At 45.0% G+C, this 20,383-nt stretch overlaps 1 protein-coding gene across 1 annotated transcript in view; it reads left to right on the plus strand.

The window, feature by feature from the left end:
• Positions 1–4,419: 4,419 nt before the first annotated feature.
• The window catches only part of CDC42SE1 (CDC42 small effector 1), a 63,543-nt gene continuing 47,579 nt past the window's right edge, over positions 4,420–20,383 (plus strand). Inside the window, exon 1 of the mRNA XM_030188339.1 lies at positions 4,420–4,542. The gene's annotated coding sequence lies outside the window, so the exon portion shown is untranslated. The remainder of the gene's footprint in view (positions 4,543–20,383) is intronic.

Raw genomic sequence — 20,383 nt, forward strand, 5'->3', positions numbered from 1 at the left:
GTTCCTGGTGTTTAATACCCTGTGTCATTTACAGGAGTTTTCATTTTTGTTAAATATTCTTTTCATTTTGGGGTAATATAATGGTGGCCACTGTATCCGAAGAGTGCACACTACTTACAACACAGGAAAATCACACAAAGGTGAGGGTGAGGGGGGGGGGGGCTGTGTTTTCAGGATAAAAACAACATGAAACAAAATGCCCATCCCTCCTGTCTGCATGTCACAGGGGCTAATGAAGGTGATAGCCAACGTGCAAACCCTTCAGGTGAAGATAACGTCCCCAGTGCTTGTACAGATCACAGTGAACCTGTTTGTGGACTCACCGTGGAGGAACAGTCCACAAAAACTAATGAAAACATTAAGAGATCACAGTGAACCTGTTCGTGGACTCACTGTGGCATGAAACAGTCCACAAAAGCTAATGAAAAAGTTCAGAGATCACAGTGAACCTGTTTGTGGACTCTCTGTGGCAAGAAACAGTCCACAAAGGCTAATGAAAACGTTCAGAGATCACAGTGAACCTGCTTGTGGACCCACCATGTCAGGAAACAGTCCACAAAAGCTAATGAAAACATTAAGAGATCACAGTGAACCTGTTTGTGGATTCACTGTGGCATGCAACAGTCCACAAAAGCTAATGAAAAAGTTCAGAGATCACAGTGAACCTGTTCGTGGACTCACTGTGGCAAGAAACAGTCCAAAAAGGCTAATGAAAAAGTTCAGAGATCACAGTGAACCTGCTTGTGGACCCACCATGCCATGAAACAGTCCACAAAAGCTAATGAAAAAGTTCAGAGATCACAGTGAACCTGTTTGTGGACTCACCATGGAGGAACAGTCCACAAAAACTAATTCAAAAGTTCAGAGATCACAGTGAACCTGTTTGTGGACCCACCATGTGAGGAAACAGTCCACAAAAGCTAATTAAAACATTAAGAGATCACAGTGAACCTGTTCGTGGACTCACTGTGGCAAGAAACAGTCCACAAAGGCTAATGAAAAAGTTCAGAGATCACAGTGAACCTGTTCGTGGACTCTCTGTGGCAAGAAACAGTCCACAAAAACTAATCCAAAAGTTCAGAGATCACAGTGAACCTGCTCGTGGACCCACCATGGCATGAAACAGTCCACAAAAGCTAATGAAAAAGTTCAGAGATCACAGTGAACCTGTTCGTGGACCCACTGTGGCAGGAAACAGTCCACAAAAACTAATTCAGAGATCAATTTGAACCTGTTTGTGGACCCACCGTGGCATGAAACAGTCCACAAAAGCTAATGAAAAAGATCAGAGATCAATTTGAACCTGTTCATGGACTCACTGTGGCAGGAAACAGTCCACAAAAGCTAATGAAAAAGTTCAGAGATCACAGTGAACCTGTTCGTGGACCCACTGTGGCAGGAAACAAGCCACAAAAGCTAATGAAAAAGTTAAAAGATCAAAGTTAGTGTACGTGATAACTAACATCACAGAGAAGCATATCAAAACATAAACAGTCTTGAACAACAACAAGGCAGGATATATAATATCAATACTAAATGAACAGCTAACGACAAATCTGAAGATAAAGAGAAGACAGCATATTGCGATCACACCCACCATACTCTGGCATATGAGTGAGGGTCATTCCTGTTGCAACATTCTCAACAAAAACCCATTTGGAGACACTGTCCCAGCGCTTCTCAACTCTCTCCTACAGGCACACCTAGCTAGTTTGGTTTTCAGGATTGCCACGGTGAATGTGCATGATACAGATTTGCACACAGTTGGTCTCTAATTAGGGTTGCCAACTGGTTCCGTGTTCTCCTGATAAGGTTGATCCATGTTCTACCTCATTGCATGCAGGGACTTGTAGTTCTGATTGCCAAGGCTGCATATCCCTACATGCAACATGGTAAACCCAAGGCTGGATCAACCTTGTTGGTGAATCTGGAGCCAGTTGGCAACCCTCTCGCCAATGTATACAAATGTAGTTCATGCATAATCCCAACATCCTGGCTGGCTAGGTGTTCCTCTAGAAGAAGATTGAGAAGTGCCTCACTAACCCTAAGAGACAGCGTTTGCCCAGGATGATTTAGGGCTATTTTCATGGTGGCTCCAACCTAACTGGTCCACTACTTGATAGTCACTTCCCACCATGGGCTGTGACATAGGAGCTCTTCACACAGGGCTGCTGCCTCTTCAGGGCAAGATGAGAGGCAGTGAAGGGCATTAGGTCTGCAAGGAGCGGTTGAACCACTTCTGACAGAAAGCTTAGCAGCTTGCTGTTCACTCCCAGTCCTTGAGGGTCACCAACAGGCCAGGTTTTCAGGATATTCCTGATGAATGTGAATGAGAAAAATTTCCATGCCCACTACTTTACTACTACTACTACTACTTAACATTTCTAGAGTGCTACTAGGGTTACGCAGCGCTGTACAAATTAACAAAGAAGGACGATCCCTGCTCAAAGGAGCTTACAATCTAAAGGACGAAATGTCAAGTTGGGGTAGTCTAGATTTCCTGAGTAGAGGTGTAGTGGTTAGGTGCCGAAGGCGACATTGAAGAGGAGGGCTTTGAGCAATGATTTGAAGATGGGCAGGGAGGGGGCCTGGCGTATGGGCTCAGGGAGTTTGTTCCAAGCATGGGGTGAGGCGAGACAGAAAGGGCGGAGCCTGGAGTTGGCGGTGGTGGAGAAGGGGACTGAAAGGAGGGATTTGTCTTGAGAGCAGAGGTTGCAGGTAGGAATGTAAGGGGAGATGAGGGTAGAGAGGTAGGGAGGGGCTGCAGATCGAGTGCATTTGTAGGTTAGTAGGAGAAGCTTGGACTGTACGCGGTATCTGATCGGAAGCCAGTGAAGTGACTTGAGTAGAGGGGTGATATAAGTATATCGGTCCAGGCGGAAGATAAGACGTGCAGCAAAGTTCTGAACGGACTGAAGGGGGGATAGATGGCTAAGTGTGAGGCCAGTGAAAAGTAGGTTGCAGTAGTCAAGGCGAGAGGTAATGAGAGAGTGGATGAGAGTTCGGGTGCTGTGCTCATGTATGCAAATCGCTCTCATGCATATTCATTAGGGATATCCTGTAAATCTGAACCATTGGTGGCCCTCAAGGACTGGGAATGAAAACCAAGGGTTTAGAGCAGGTTTGTACAAGTTTAGTCTTCGAGGACTGCAAGCAGGCCAGGTTTTCAGGATTTCCCTAATGAATATGCATGAGAGAGATCTGCATACAATGGATGTAGGGGTGCACCGTGTGCACGCGCTGAAGGAGCATACTCCATCTGGAGTGTGCTCCTTTGCCAACTCATTCCCAAGACATACAAGTGGGATCTCGCAACACTTTTGTTCCTCCAAAGAGTAGAAAGATTCCGAGCAGAATCCCAAAGAGCAGCAAGATTCCGCAATCCCAAAGAGTACTACTACTAATTATTTCTAAAGTGTTACTAGATGTACGCAGCACTGTACACTTGAACATGAAGAGACAGTCCCTGCTCGACAGAGCTTACAATCTAATTAGGACAGACAAACAGGACAAACAAGAGATAAGGTGAGGATGATAAAATAAGGGTTCTGAACAAGTGAATAAGGGTTAGGAGTTAAAAGCAGCATCAAAAAGGTGGGCTTTTAGCTTAGATTTGAAGACGGCCAGAGATGGAGCTTGACATACCAGCTCAGGAAGTCTATTCCAGGCATATGGTCCAGCAAGATAAAAGGAACAGAGTCTGGAGTTAGCAGTGGAGGAGAAGGGTGCAGATAAGACAGATTTACCCAGTGAACAGAGTTTCCATGGAGGAATGTAGGGAGAGATGAGCGTGGAGAGGGCTAATATGAGCATAACGACACTGGCGGAATATTAGTCGTGCAGCAGAATTTTGAACAGATTGAAGAGGAGAGAGATGGCTCAGTGGGAGACCTGTGAGAAGCAAGTTGCAGGAGTCTAAGCGGGAGGTGATAAGAGTGTGGATGAGGGTTATGGTAGTGTGCTCAGAAAAGGAAAGGGCGAATTTTGGACCCCCCCCCCCCCACCACCTCCACCCGATTCTTTTGTGTGGAGGAGACAGGCTGTGTTGTAATAACTTATAATAAGAATCAGGGGGTTTCACCCACCTTTCTTAAGGACACTGAAGGCAAATTCCATCATTATTAGACTTGGTGTGCAATAAGTCCCTGACTCAAAGAGCTTCTAGGCTGACCAAATTCATAACAACTCATGTTGGCAATGGAGGTCGAAAGTCTTCCTTTAAAGACAGGCCTCGCTCTTTTGCCTTTCCCCAGGACAAATTTTCCCGTTTCTAGAAAGCAAAAGTTAAAAGGGGGCACCGCCTGGCATGGCAGCCCTGCAAGGGTTAACGTATCTGAAAAAAGCGCTACCGTGCAATGCCCGAACTCTCCAGGGTGGGCGCTGCGCGGACAGTCTCCGAGAGGCCGTGCGATCGCAATAAAAGAGAGAGAGAGGCAGAAGAATTTCCTTATTCACACAGTTTGGGACCACACCTCACCTTGGGACTGCAAGGAGGCTTCTTGCCGTGGGGATTTCACCTACCCTGAAGTGGGAGAAAGGGGGGTAAGTGACGCAGGGGAGGGCTTTACATTGTTAGAAATGTTGGGGTGGGTAGGGGTGGGGGAGCTTGGTAGAGAAACTTTGCTAGCTTGGACTTTGATCTTTCAAGGGAGGCAGGGTTATCTGTTTGCCTACTTGCCCCCCTGCAGAAATAGAGTCTGGGGTGGTCCATTCATTCATTCATGGATCGCAGAGAAGGTTAAATATTATTATCCAGCTGTTCAGATCACTATTCTGGAGGGGTAAGAGGCAAGGTATTCTTTCTTTGAAATGATACAGTTGTTCCAGCTGTGCAGCAGCTGGGGGTCCGGGGTTCCTGCTGGACTGGTGAGAACTAGAAACTGGATTTAAGGGTTCAGTAGCAGGCTGAACCCTCCCCTCCGGAGGTGGTGGTGGTGGGTGACAAGGTCATTTGAAAACCACAGGACCCTGATCTGAGGACTTGATTCTGGGGCTGGATCTTGGCTTTTCGGTCTGCTTTACATTTTGTGGGTAACTGAGAGGGTCTCATTCCTGTTGTTGGTTTTTTTTTGTGTGTGATTATATCATTCTGCTGGATTTTGTAAGGGGGGGGGGCTGCAGATTGGGGTGGGGGCGGAGAGAGAGAAACAGAAGAAGCCTTTCAGATCTGTAATGGTGCATTTTTACAGGGATCATCCACAGAGCTCCTGAGTTAGCAGGTGGCCAGACAGACAATGAGGGAGCTTAACCAGTGCCAAAAGTACATTGCCTCCAAAGCCCCCCCCCCCCAGGAACCACTGGCTCAAGCCCTTTCTCTAACTCTACCATGGGTGATTAACTGCTTTCCCTCTCTTACTTTTGCCAGCTTTTAAATATTGGGAGTGGAAAGCATTTCTAAAATCTAATTGGGTCTCCCAGACCTCCGGAACGAGAGAGGGGCTGCAAGTTTTTAAGATGCTCCAGAATGGAAAAAAAAAAAAAAAGTTTTCGTACAGGAAAAGGACGTCACCTCCTGTTGCTTGTGTAATATTTCTGGCCTGTAGCTCTGTGTGTGAGAGGCAGAGGCAGTGGCTTGTGAATTGCCTTTGTATGTGACCCAGTCTGCTAATACCACCAAATTCTCCCATCCAGCCCTGGTAACAACCTCCAGGCCTGTCTCTGCAAGTCATCATTCTTTCTTCACAGTCACACTGGCGTAGAGCAACTCCCCTCTCGCTCCTAGCACACAAAGCAGTCTCTTGTTTCCTGAATAATCCGAGGAAGCGTGGCCCTATCATTTAGTGTTCAGTTTCCTTGAGAACGCCTTTTCGTTTCAGTTTAACTTAGACCTGGAGTCTTGGTGGGACTGTGTAATATCTTTTTAAAGGACCCACAAAAAAGTAATGTTCAGGTGGAGAAGCTTTGGGCCCCTCCTGGGTTCTCCTTCAGGGCCCGGCAGGCCTAGGGTTGCCAGCTGGCTCCAGTTCCACCTGACAGGGTCGATCCGGCCCTGGGTTTACCTCATTGCGTCAGGGACTTGTAGGGAATCCGGTTTGGAAAGCAGATCTGCGGGTCCAGAGGAGCCAACTTTTCAGAATTCTTGGGGGTGCTAAACCCCACGGAAATGACCTCTCCCTGGACATAGTCAAGGAATCAGGTCAATATTGGGGCTGCTCAAGCACCCGCAGAGTGGCTCCTATGTGTGTGCAGTGGAGTGAAACCTGGACATGGATCTACCCTGTCAGCTGAATCTAGAGCCAGTTCGACAACCCCGGGCAGGTCCATTAGCAACTGTTGGCTAGGTAGACTTGAGGATCACCATGCTTGACTTTGGGGCAATCTCCCATTAGGATCTGCTGGGTACTTCACAATGACCCAGACTGACCACCTAACGGGCACGATGCACCATTGCTCTGATCCCAGTTTGGCAATGAACCACATGGCCTCCCCGGAAAGCTACAGTGTTACTGTACGAGGCCTTTGAAAAGGGATCACATTCTTTGGTTTTCTTCAGGATCTGTCCAGTTCTCAAATGAAGTGCGAGGTGGCATATGGTCCTCATTTAGTTTTGGGCTGGTAAATACCCAAATGATGAGATTGTTCACATCTGGGAGCGGGGGAGAAAGCTGAACTGATTCTGGATGCCCTGGCTTGCTTCATCTAGGTGAATTCCTCCTGGGCTTTTCTTTATGCTGTAATAACCTCGTGCATCCCATTCAGACTTCATTTCCAGAAAGCCCCTGTTGTGGGGGTGGGGTGGGGGGAGCCACGTTTAAGCACGGGCTATCTAGAGACTGAAACTTGAAATCTGACCAGATCCCATGTTCTTTTTCCTCTTCAGTGGTGGGTAAGACCTCAGTGTCAGTTGCAGGGGACGGTAATGTAAAATTGTGACCCTATGGATCTCCCATTTGATCACGCAGAAGGAACGTTTAAGAGAAGTGTATGGGTGGCATTCCAGGAGAGTGGAAAAAGAATGATCGCTAATTTAAACTTTCAGTATTTAAAGCGATATGCTTACAATTTGTGACCAGGCTGGACCAGACCAGTACTGAAAGGTTTATTTTCTGTGTTTTAAGAGTTGCCGTTAATTTATTCCCAAGAAAGACTACAAAAGTGTTGCCACACTGGGCCAGACTGAAGGTTCATCAAGCCCAGTATCCTGTTCCAACAGTGGCCAATCCAGGTCACAAAACAGTACGATACATTTTATGCTGCTTATCCTAGAAATAAGCAGTGGATTTTCCCAAGTCCATCTTAATAATGGCTTATGGACTTTTCCTTTAGGAAGCCATCTAAACCTTTTTTTAAACCCTGTTAAGCTACCTGCTTTTACTACATTCTCTGGCAATGAATTCCAGAGTTTTTTTTATTTATTTAATACATTTATACCCCACATTTTCCCACTAGTTGTAGGCTCAATGTGGCTTACACATAACCGTAGGGAAGGCTACAGTTCAGAAAGTATAAATGAACAATGTAATAGTAGGTTATTAAGCGTATAGGTATAATATAAAACAACAGAGATAACAAAAGATATTACAGGTAATACAAGATAATAAAGGTCCATGGATTTTGCTGAAAACAGGAAAAATTAAGATTAGGTTGAGTGTAGAAATATTTTCTCTGATTCGTTTCAAATGTACTACTTTGTAGCTTAATCGCGTGCCCCCTAGTCCTAGTATTTTTGGAAAGAGTAAACAAGTGAATGAGGACTCCCTGTTCCAATCCACTCATTATTTTATAGTCCTCTATCATATCTCCTGGTCACTGCATCTCAGAAAAGATACAGAGAAGGGCGACGAAAATGACAAAGGGGATGGACGACCTCCCTACCTCCCTTCTACTACTACTACTTATAATTTCTATAGTGCTACTAGATGTACGCAGTGCTTTACAGTTGCACATGAAGAGACAGTCCCTGCTCCACAGAGCTTACAATCTAATCCAGCTCTTTCACGTTCTCACAGGTGATCTAACCTCAGATAAGGATCATAAAACCTCCTTTTCCTGGCCTACTTTAGTCCCACAGCCCCTGCCTGGTTTCTGTCTTGTCCTTTTTGCTTGCCTGCCACTAGAGATCCTCTGTGCCTGCTCCCCCCCCCCCCCTCCACCCCCCAATTGGGAAGTTGTGGCATGCAAGCAGTCTTTCCGCTAAGAAATGTTGACTCTTTTTATTCCCAAATCTGCCCACCTCTGCTTTAATTTTAGAACTCTTGTTCTAGAATTTCTCTCCATGTTTCCCCTCCCCTGACTCCTCTTTATTCACCTGTTTTCCTTCCATTTTATTTAACTTTTTCTTTTACACTGTGTCTTGTCCCTTCTGGATTTCCTGACATGACTGCCTTAGCTTTCTTTCCCCTGCTCCATTCTCTGAGCCTCTGTTTCACCCAAGACCTACTTATTAAAGGCTTGGAGTAACCAAACGTGTAAAGAACTGTTCTGACCCAGGAGAAGGGCTGGTTAGGCAAAGGGTGGGGTGAAAAGGCAGTGGGAGGGAGACAGCACATGAAGTATCGCCAAGCTTTCATCAGAAAGCCTGTGAAGTTAAAGAAAAAGAGATTTATGCAGAAAGGCCTCAGAATCGTGCTTCCTGCCAGGGCTGGTAGTTGGGAGAAGGCCTCAGACCTGGAGGTCAAGAAAATGAGATTTAGGCAGAAAGGTCTGAGAATCGTGCCAGGGCTGGTAGAAGGCCTCAGACCTGGAGGTCATGCCCTAGGTCAGCTGTGATCTGGGGTGAGTGTAGGTAGCTCCTTGGAGCTGGTTTGCCCCTCTGTAATTAGATGGTAAGAATAACATGTGTCCTTGGGTTGTGACAGTACAGTTTGGGCCCAAAGTTGTTTATTTATTAGGATTTATTTACCACCTTTTTGAAGGAATTAACTCAAGGTGGTGTACAGTAAGAATAAATCAAACATAAGCAATAGACAATTACAGCGGTTAGAGTTATATTGTGGACAGCACTGGAGGGAATGATGTGCAGGCCGAACTTACAATGAATGTTGTTGTTCTGGGTTCTTTCCTACACAGGCTCATGACCTGCTTAGCACACGCCCTGTCAAAGACAGGAGGAGTGGGACCTATGAGTCACAGAGCTAGCTCTGTAGTTCTGAGGCAAGCCGCACAGTTCAAATCCTCAGTAACACACCTTCTACCTTCCTGTTAACCTTTAGAGCAGTGTTTGACAAGCCCGGTCCCGGAGTACCCCGTTTGCCAGTCAGGTTTTCAGGATATCCACAATGAATATGCATGAGAGAGATTTGCATATAATGGAGGCAGTGTATGCAAATCAAGGTCATGCATATTCATTGTAGATATCCTGAAAACCTGGCTGGCAAGGGGTACTCCGGGACCGGACTTTGGAAACATTGCTTTAGAGCACTCTGTCCGCACGTTGACAGCCCCACATGTGCCTTTTACAGCATCCTCTTTAGGGGGGTCTTTTTACAAAGCCAAATAATTTCACTTGACCCCCCCCCCCCCATAGGGACATTGAGCAGTGGAGTTTGGGTGGAGCTTAGACACAATCACTACTACTACTGCTTTCTGTAGCGCTACTAGATGTACACAGTGCTGTACACATTATATGCAGGTACTTTTTCTCTGTACCTAAAGAGCTCACAATCTAAGTTTTTGTACCTGGAGCAATGGTGGGTTAAGTGACGTGCCCAAGGTCACAAGGAGCTGCAGTGGGAATTGAACCCAGGTTGCCAGGATCAAAGCCTGCTGCACTAACCACTAGGCTACTCCTCCACTAGCAACATTCCATGTAGAATCTCAAATAGTAGCAACAGAATCTCAATAGTAGCAACATTCCACGTAGAATCTCAAATAGTAGCAACAGAATCTCAAATGGTAGCAACAGAATCTCATATACAGGTACTAATTTGTACCTGGGGAAATGGAGGGTCAAGTGACTTGCCCAAGGTCACAAGGCGCTACAGTGGGAATCGAATCCAGGTTGCCAGGATTAAAGCCCGCTGCACTAACCATTAGGCCACTCCTCCTCTCAATGAGAAAGAAGTAGGCGCATGGTTTATAATCTACTCACCTGTGTGCGCACTTCACCCGCATGCGTTTCAGCCGGCTGTTTTAGAAAGACACAGGAGTCTACGCGGCTTTCGAAAACAGCCCAAATAGGCGCCTACTTGCCCTTCCTACTAAGGCAACCAGTAAATTCTGCATACACAGAGTCAGGTGTGCACAGGAAAAGCATCTTGTAAAGTGCCGACAGCATGAAATGCATGGTTTGGCTTGATGGCGTCTATCTTGCTGGTAGGCACGCACATGACTGAGTTACGCTAGTACACATGTAGATTAAAAAACTCAGTCATGCGCGTGTGTACTGTACAATTATAGGGCACGGGCAGATGTAGGTGTCTGCTTATGCTACACCGCTAGTCATTTATAAAGACAAATGGGTGTTGCCTTCTTACATGACCCTCCGCGCGTACAGGGGATGGATGAATAATGGGCATAGAATTCATGGTTACAATTTCTGTGTGTTTGCACATATAACGCACATGTTATACGTGTTCTTACAAACCACGCCTACCCTCATGTGCTGTATGACTGAAGGAAAACTCTGGAATGAGAAGACATAGGATGAAGTTAAGAGGAAATGGGCTTAGGAGGAATCTGAGAAAATACTATTTCACGGAAAGGGTGCCAGAAGCGTGGAATGGCCTCCTCAGTGGAGGTCGTGGAGACGAGGACTGTGTCGGAATTTAAGAAAGCGTGGGACAGGCATGTGGGATCCCTTAGGAAAAGGAGGAGCTAGTGGTTAATGAGGATACGGCCCTCATCTGCCATCATGATTCTATCTATGTTTCTATATGTGGTAAAATTAGCCTGTTTGTTTTTTAGGGCTTTTTCTTTTTAGTTTTTTTTTTTAATTTTTACAAGTTTTCACTAATAATGCCTGCAAGACCCTAAAAAGAAAAGGCCTTAAAAACAAATTTGTTAAAACAAATAGGAGGAAATGTTTCCGGAAATCACTAAAGACTGATCTGTTCGAAAAGGCATGTACACTACTGATCCAACTTAAGTAACTGGACTCAGCAACGCAACAAAGCCATAACCTGCAGTGAACAATACATCACTCTTTTTCTCTTGATTCTCTCATGTTCTGTAACAACATCACTCTGTATTTGTTTCATCACCGGAGGTGGCTAACACCTCACGGTACTATGTAAGCCACATTGAGCCTGCAAACAGGTGGGAAAATGTGGGGTACAAATAAATAAATTAAGCTCTGGAACTGACTGCAAGAGGATGTGGTAACAGCGGTTAGGGCATCGGGGTTTAAAAAAAAGGGTTAGACAAGTTGCTGAAGGGAAGGTCCATAATCTGTTATTGAGACAGACATGGGGGAAGCCACTGCTTGTCCTGGGATTGGTAGCATGGAGCGGTGCTACTATTTGGGTTTCTGCCAGGTAACTGTGACCTGGATTGGCCACTGTTGGAAACAGGATACTGGGCTTGATGGACCATTGCTCTGACCCAGTATGCCTACTCTTATATTCTTACTAGTAAAAGAGGCCCGTTTCTGAGCAAATGAAACGGGCGCTAGCAAGGTTTTCGTCGCCAACACCCCCCCTCCCTCCCTGGCCAACCCCTTCGTTGTTCTGCCATTGCTCCGCCCTCGAGGGCGGGGCCCGGAGCGATTTTGGTGGCTTCACCACCACGAACCTTCGAACCTTTTTGAAGGAAGTCAGGGCTTGGCTTCACTGACGTCAGTGTCCTCAGAACGTTGAGGGTGAGTTTTATTATAGTAGATGTAATTTTACAATGAGTGTGCTTTTGCACACTATGCATTTGTTCAGACCGGAACTGGCGAACGCCGCTACGGTACTATGTAAGCCACATTGAGCCTGCAAATAGGTGGGAAAATGTGGGATACAAATGTAACAAATAAAATCAATAATAATAAAAAAAACATTAACTGGTATAGTGTGTATTATATGCGTGTGCTTGTGTTTATATGAATTTATTTTTACATAGACATGCAATTTGTACATTGTGGACAATAAAGGGTGTGCGCACATGATAGAATCACACTTAGTGGTGGTTCCATGCAGAACTTTCATGCGCCAGACTTACACCTGGTGCTTAACTGGGTGCGCTCAGGGCTTATTCTGTAAATCCTTGCATAAGGTTTTGGAACATCCCCAACATGGCCCTAGCCACTTCCCCTTGTCAGGTACGTGCTGTAAAAGGTGCTGAGTTTCATAGAGTACTGCACAGTCGGACGTGCGTGCAAATCCAATTAAATGCAATAATTGGTTGTAAGCTCCCAACTAGTTCTAGTTAAAAGCCCGTTACTCAATTGTGAGCACAACTTGAGTGGCAATTTTGGGTGCCATATATAGAATGCAGGGGATATGCAGGTGTGTGCTTAGCATCTATAGAATGCGGGGGATATGCAGGTGTGTGCTTAGCATATATAGAACGCGGGGGATATGCAGGTGTGTGCTTAGCATATATAGAACGCGGGGGATATGCAAGTGTGTGCTTGATATATATAGAACGCGGGGGATATGCAGGTGTGTGCTTAGCATATATAGAATGCGGGGGATATGCAGGTGTGTGCTTAGCATATATAGAACGCGGTGGATATGCAGGTGTGTGCTTAGCATCTATAAAACGCGGGGGGAAATGCAGGTGTGTGCTTAGCATCTATAGAACGTGAGGGATATGCAAGTGTGTGCTTAGCATCTATAGAACGCGGGGGATATGCAGGTGTGTGCTTAGCATCTATAAAACGCGGGGGGATATGCAGGTGTGTGCTTGGCGTATATAGAACGCGGGGGATATTCAGGTGTGTGCTTAGTATATATAGAACGCGGGGGATATTCAGGTGTGTGCTTAGCATATATAGAACGCGGGGGATATGCAGATGTGTGTTTGATATATATAGAACGTGGGGGATATGCAGGTGTTTGCTTAACATATACAGAATGCGAGGGATATGCAAGTGTGTGCTTAGCATATATAGAACGCGGGGGATATGCAGGTGTGTGCTTAGCATATATAGAACGCGGGGGATATGCAGGTGTGTGCTTAGCATGTATAGAACGTGGGGAATATGCAAGTGTGTGCTTAGCATATATAGAACGTGGTGGATATGCAGGTATGTGCTGGGATATGCAAGTGTGTGCTTAGCATATATAGAACACGGGGGATATGCAAGGGTGTGCTTGATATATATAGAACACGGGGGATATGCAAGTGTGTGCTTAGCATATATAGAACGTGGGGGATATGCAGGTGTGTGCTTAGCATATATAGAACGCGGTGGATATGCACGTGTGTGCTTAGCATATATAGAACGCGGGGGATATGCAGGTATGTGCTTGATATATATAGAACGCGGGGGATATGCAGGTGTTTGCTTAACATATACAGAACGCGAGGGATATGCAAGTGTGTGCTTAGCATCTATAGAACGCGGGGGATATGCAAGTGTGTGCTTAGCATATATAGAACGCGGGGAATATGCAGGTGTGTGCTTAGCATATATAGAACGCGGGGGATATGCAGGTGTGTGCTCGCATGTTGAGCTGGGGCTGGGGAGGGGGTGGAGTATAAGCAGGCATACTAAGATTTTCTTGGAGAAGACTGAGTTATCTGCATAAAACTTGCATTTCTCCCTGTCACTCTTTAGCAGTATCTGTGTACAGAAAGGGATGGGAAGAGGGCATGGATTGTAGGGAAACAATGAGGAAGTGGCCCAGAAATGCAGCTTATCCTCATCTTCCCTTCCCCTACCTCCATTTTTGGAAGAATGCAAGTTGTCTCTGAACCTCATCCAGTGGGGGAAGCCACATGTCTTAGTCCTTCAGATCTTGGGATAGCCCCCAGAAAAAGAACTGGATGCCCCTCTTACCCCCTGCTTAACCATGTAAGCCTGGACATTCCACCCCAAAAGGTCTTAGCCAGGTTAGCAATGCTTGCATCTGGATGGGAAGAGCAGAATGTATTTCTTCAGATATCTTAGGAATTGTAGGTAGATTCTGTAAGGTACATTTCAAAGGGCAGATACAGAGGTAGACAGATCCCTATATTAGTACGGACGTGTTTGAGAGAACTGTTCTGCCCTAGAGACGTATCAAATACTTATTAAAACAGCCATGTCTAATGATAATGTGCTTTCGCATCAATTGGCTCTGTTTCTGAGCTGCACAGGGCAAATGCAGGCTCAGCTTTAAGATGGCTGCCTATACACACACTTCCCGTGGTGATGGTATGTGTGTCTGCTCAGGGGACGGAGGCCATCCACTGCCCTTCCTTCCCAACAGTTGACTCTTTCTGGCTGAACTTCAGCGTTTCCAACTGGAGAGGCGGAGGTCAGAAAGCAGGATGGCGTGCCCATGGCCGCCCCTTCTCGCAGAAACGAGGCTAGCAGCCCAGTGAATAGAACTCTCAACACAATACCTCTGTTGTGGTAGGTTACCCAAGCAATACTGTTCGCTTCAGCCCAACAGTCTGTACGCTCCATCCCTTCCTGTCCCCCACAGTAGGGGCTTTGTGATTATGGAAAGCATTCAACAGATCTCTTTCAATTTAATTTGCAGACAGAATGGCTTTATTGAGTTGAGTTGCATCTAAGACTGGTGGTTTTGAGTGATGAAGTGCCCCCTTCTCTTAGTCTTGAATAATTACAGCATTCTCTTGTATTCGGTGTTTGTAGTCAGGGCAGGATTAGGGCATAGACAAACTAGGAAAGTGCCTAGGACCCAAATATTTAGTGGATTCGCTACTTCAATGGCTGCCGATCAGATTTTTGCGCCGATAAGGCAGCTACTGGAAGAGAATATTTGAGGGGGAGGGAGGAGGGGTCCCAGAGTCACTGCTAACTGCAGAAATCAGTCTGTTCTCCCCACTCCTATGCGTTTTCCTGTAATCAGTGACAAGGAGGTTAGATTGAGAACAGGAGACGGCATAAGCCTATCTTGCCCATTATGGAGGCCGAAGCCAGTAAGGTGGAGCTTACCGCCATTTTAGTTCACCCAAAACAATGGCAAATGCTACTGAAAAAAAATAGCAAAAGCTTATTAGAAATAACGGACTGCTTATGCACGGTCCACCTGTACATAAGTACATAAGTACATAAGTAGTGCCATACTGGGAAAGACCAAAGGTCCATCTAGCCCAGCATCCTGTCACCGACAGTGGCCAATCCAGGTCAAGGGCACCTGGCACGCTCCCCAAACGTAAAAACATTCCAGACAAGTTATACCTAAAAATGCGGAATTTTTCCAAGTCCATTTAATAGCGGTCTATGGACTTGTCCTTTAGGAATCTATCTAACCCCTTTTTAAACTCCGTCAAGCTAACCGCCCGTACCACGTTCTCCGGCAACGAATTCCAGAGTCTAATTATACGTTGGGTGAAGAAAAATTTTCTCCGATTCGTTTTAAATTTACCACACTGTAGCTTCAACTCATGCCCTCTAGTCCTATTATTTTTGGATAGCGTGAACAGTCGCTTCACATCCACCCGATCCATTCCACTCATTATTTTATACACTTCTATCATATCTCCCCTCAGCCGTCTCTTCTCCAAGCTGAAAAGCCCTAGCCTTCTCAGCCTCTCTTCATAGGAAAGTCGTCCCATCCCCATTATCATTTTCGTCGCCCTTCGCTGTACCTTTTCCAATTCTACTATATCTTTTTGAGATACGGAGACCAGTACTGAACACAATACTCCAGGTGCGGTCGCACCATGGAGCGATACAACGGCATTATAACATCCGCACACCTGGACTCCATACCCTTCCTAATAACACCCAACATTCTATTCGCTTTCCTAGCCGCAGCAGCACACTGAGCAGAAGGTTTCAGCGTATCATCGACGACGACACCCAGATCCCTTTCTTGATCCGTAACTCCTAACGCGGAACCTTGCAAGACGTAGCTATAATTCGGGTTCCTCTTACCCACATGCATCACTTTGCACTTGTCAACATTGAACTTCATCTGCCACTTGCACGCCCATTCTCCCAGTCTCGCAAGGTCCTCCTGTAATCGTTCACATTCCTCCTGCCTTAAAAAGTGGAGGATAAGGGATAAAAAAATATATATTTGAAAGCTTCCCATATCTAGATATAAATATCATGAAATAAAATTGAGTTATCACTAAGGGCCCTGTTTACTAAGGTGTGTTAATATTTTTAGCTCAGCTACACTTAACGCATGCGCTAACCATGTAGGCGCCTATACGGATATTGTAGGCGCGTACATGGTTAACACGCGTTAAAAACGTTAACATGTCTGTAATGCTGCTTAGTAAACAGGGCCCTAAAACAGCTTAAAAGATTATTGTAGCTGGTAGAAACAGTGTAATAAACACTGTATTTTGTGCTCATTTTTTACACTGTTCTATAGAATACATGGCCAAATCTTTAGTGAGGCTATCTTGTTTCCTGATAGGTTCATCTTAACTGTTTTTGTAATCTGCCTGTTATAAAAATGGAACATATTGAAATTAAATGGAGGTAAAATTTAAACTCTCATTGGGGCACATGGAATCACATCTTCACCTCTATCTACATAGTAACATAGTAGATGACGGCAGAAAAAGACCTGCATCCAGTCTGCCCAACAAGACAACTCATGTGTGCTACTTTTGTGTATACCCTACTTTGATTTGTACCTGTGCTCTTCAGGGCACAGACCGTATAAGTCTGCCCAGCACTATCCCCGCCTCCCACCACCGGCTCTGGCACAGACCGTATAAGTCTGCCCCGCACTATCCCCGCCTCCCACTACCGCCTCTGCTATCCAATCTCGGTTAAGCTCCTGTTGTGTAGAAGTTTAAATTTTAGATACACAAATGAATTATTCTGTTTTTTTAGCATGTTTCAGGGACAAGTGGTTTTATAAGTCAAAATAATAAAAATAAATATTTGGTTTCATGCAGATCTCTTTTGTTTAAACATAACTAAATGGGCAATATGCCCCTAATACAGTCCATTAGTTTTCTTATATATTTTTTTTGTGATGACGTATACTCTGTCAAAACTGAAAACTCTTCTATCTGGTGAACGATTGAATAAAAGGAGCTCATTTTGAACACTGTCTACCCTAAAAGGTTGTGTTGTGGCTGTGCAAGTGTTTGTGTGTGTTTTTGTTCGACATGTATCCAAAGGTTATATAATCCTTTCAAGAAAGCCAGTTAATAATTTAACTTATTAGTGGAACATAACCACAAATGCATGGTATGGTCACATTTTCAATATGATGAAATTAGAGGCCAGATAAGGAACAGGTTATTTTGAGTTAGTCTTCATTGGACCAAACTTGCTTTCCTTATGCCATCACCATCCAGTTGGATAGGCAGTGCCTTAAAAAGTGGAGGATAAAGGAATTTTTTTAAATTAACATTTATATCCCACATTATCCGAAGCAAACTCGGGTTCAATGTGGCTTACATTTAAAAATACAGTGAGACAGAATAATAGAAATTCAGCAACATGGGAGCAAGTCGATGGATATGTCTGAAACATTTAACAAAGTTGAGATTAGCATATATACCCCAAATGGGAATTTAAAAGTCTGTCCTTTAATGATGCCGCATGTTCAGAAATCATAGCCAGAAGTATAGACAGTTATTCAAACATTATCACGTGCACACACCATACACACGTTGCAAAAGTAAACAACTTCTACAGCACATCACAAATGATTCCAAACTGTTTAACCATCCTTAGGTTTTGCATTTGGATTTAACAAGCAATACCATATGCATGTAAGGTCTGGATAAACAAATTAAAACAATCAAAGTTTAAAGCAAATGCCCATCGTATGTAATACTTGGTAGCAATAATGAAACAGTGATGGGATATTCACATAGCAGGCAGCCAGCAGATATATCTTGGCACCTAAAGATACTGTTTTCGTCTCCTCCACTTCCACCGGGAGGCCGTTCTATGAATTCATCACCTTTTCCGTGAAGAAGTATTTCCTCTCTGAGTATGTCCCCTTTCACCTTCATCCTATGCCCCCTCGTTCCAGAGCTTCCTTTCAGTTGAAAGAGACTCTCCTCTTGTGCATTTATGCCATGTAGGCATTTAAACGTCTCTTTCTCATCTCCCCTCTTTCTTTCGATATTGAGATGTTTAAGTCTGTCCTCATATGCTTTATGATGAAGATCACTGACCACTGTAGTAGCAACGCACTTCAGGGCACAATAAGGAGCCATTAATTACAACTGCCACTGACTTGGTGTAAATTCTAAGTTCTAACTTTAGGAGCACCAGTGCTGACTTGCACTAGTATTGTGTAACGGAATCTTGGGGGCTCTTTTACTAAGGCGCCTATGCCTACACATGTACAACGTCCATCAAATTAGAACTACCACCTGGCTAACACGTGCCCCGGGCGGTAATTCCATTTTTGACATGCGTCCTTAACACGCGGTAGAACTGTATTATTGTTGTTTTCATTGTTCTGTCTCAGGAGGGTCCTCGAGGGCCACAACCCAGTCGGGTTTTCCAAATGTCCACAATGATCATGCAGGAGATCAGTTTGCATACGGTGGAAGCAGTGCATGCAAATCAAATAGTGCTTCCCAACCCAGTCCTCGGGTCACACGCATCCAATCGGGTTTTCAGGATATCACAGTAAATCTGCATGAGAGAGGAGGCAGTGCGGGCCAAGCTTTGGCATGCAAATCTCTCTCCTGTGTATCTGTTGTGGATATCCTGAAAACCCAACTGGCTGGGTGTGACCTGAGGACTGGGTGAGAAGCACTGATGGAAACTGCCCAGATGGTTTTCCGATTGATGGTATAACAGGTAAATATGAAACTTATTTATTTATTAGGATTTATTTACCGCCTTTTTTGAAGGAATTCACTCAAGGCGGCGTACAGTAAGAATAGATCAAACATGAGCAGTAGGCAAATTAGAGCAGTAAAAATATTCGAACAATAATACAAAGTATGGCATGGTATACTACTTGCAATGATAACACAATATGTACTAGAACATTATAATTGGTAGTGAAGGGTAAGGCAAAGTTGTAACATATACAACATATACAAAACGTATGAGGAGAGACTTGTTGACCTGAACATGTGTACCCTGGACGAAAGGAGAAACGGGTGATATGATACAGACGTTCAAATATTTGAAAGGTATTAATCCGCAAACGAACCTTTTCCGGAGATGGGAAGGCGGTAGAACTAGAGGACATGAAATGAGATTGAAGGGGGGCAGACTCAAGAAAAATGTCAGGAAGTATTTTTTCACGGAGAGAGTGGTGGATGCTTGGAATGCCCTCCTGCGGGAGGTGGTGGAGAGGAAAACGGTAACGGAATTGAAACATGCGTGGGATAAACATAAAGGAATCCTGCTCGGAAGAAAGGGATCCCCAGAAGCTTAGCCAAGATTGGGAGGCAGAGCCGGTGGTGGGAGGCGGGGCTAGTGCTGGGCAGACTTATACGGTCTGTGCCCTGACAATGGCAGATACAAATCAAGGTAAGGTATTCACAAAAAGTAGCACACGTGAAATTATCTTGTTGGGCAGACTGGATGGACCGTGTCGGTCTTTTTCTGCTGTCATCTACTATGTTACTATGTAAAGTAGGAAGAATTAGAAAGCAAGGTGATTGATCTGAAGAAAGTTGCACGTGAGGTCAGAGAGATGGTTAAATATGATCTCAGCTAGGGTAGGAGTGGATAAACATGTCCCGCTGCAGTATGTACAGCCCGAGTCAATCCTTGTGTGTGTGAGTGAGACTAACAAGTTAGTTACTTCTTCCGTTAAAGGCTTGGTTGAAGAGCCAAGCTTTCACCTGCTTCCTGAAGTAGAGGTGGTCTTGTGTTAAGCGGAGCCTTTCAGGCAATGCATTCCAGAGTGTGGGGGCTACTCCGGAGAAGGCTCGCTTGCGGGTAATGTCTTGGAGAGGGTTTAGTTAGTGAAAGTCCTTGGGAGGACCTTAGTGTCCTTGGAGGTGTGTGGAGGATCATCCTGTTCTTCAGGTACTTGGGGCCATTTCCTTTCAGGGCCTTGAACATCAGACATAGAGTTCTAAAATTTAGCCCTGTATTTTTTTTTTTTTTAGTTGCATTTGTACCCCGTGCTTTCCCACTCATGGCAGGCTCAATGCAGCTTACATATTATATACAGGTACTTATTTGTACCTGGGGCAATGGAGTTGTACTGGTAGCCAATGAAGTTTTTGCAAAAATGGTGTGATGTGGTCACGTCGCTTGCAACCTTCTATGAATCTTGCTGCTGCAACTTGCTAGTGTAATTGAGCTAGACTTCTCGGCCTGGTGAGATGTGGCCAGTGCCCGATGGAGATACTGTGCATTCAGAAGCCCGAGAGACCATTGAATTTGCTGTCAGATGATTCAGAGCTGTCTTTGGGGTTTTGCCTTTACTGCTGTATGTAT

The sequence above is a fragment of the Microcaecilia unicolor genome, chromosome 14 (assembly GCF_901765095.1).
Source record: "Microcaecilia unicolor chromosome 14, aMicUni1.1, whole genome shotgun sequence".
Taxonomy (NCBI): domain Eukaryota; kingdom Metazoa; phylum Chordata; class Amphibia; order Gymnophiona; family Siphonopidae; genus Microcaecilia; species Microcaecilia unicolor.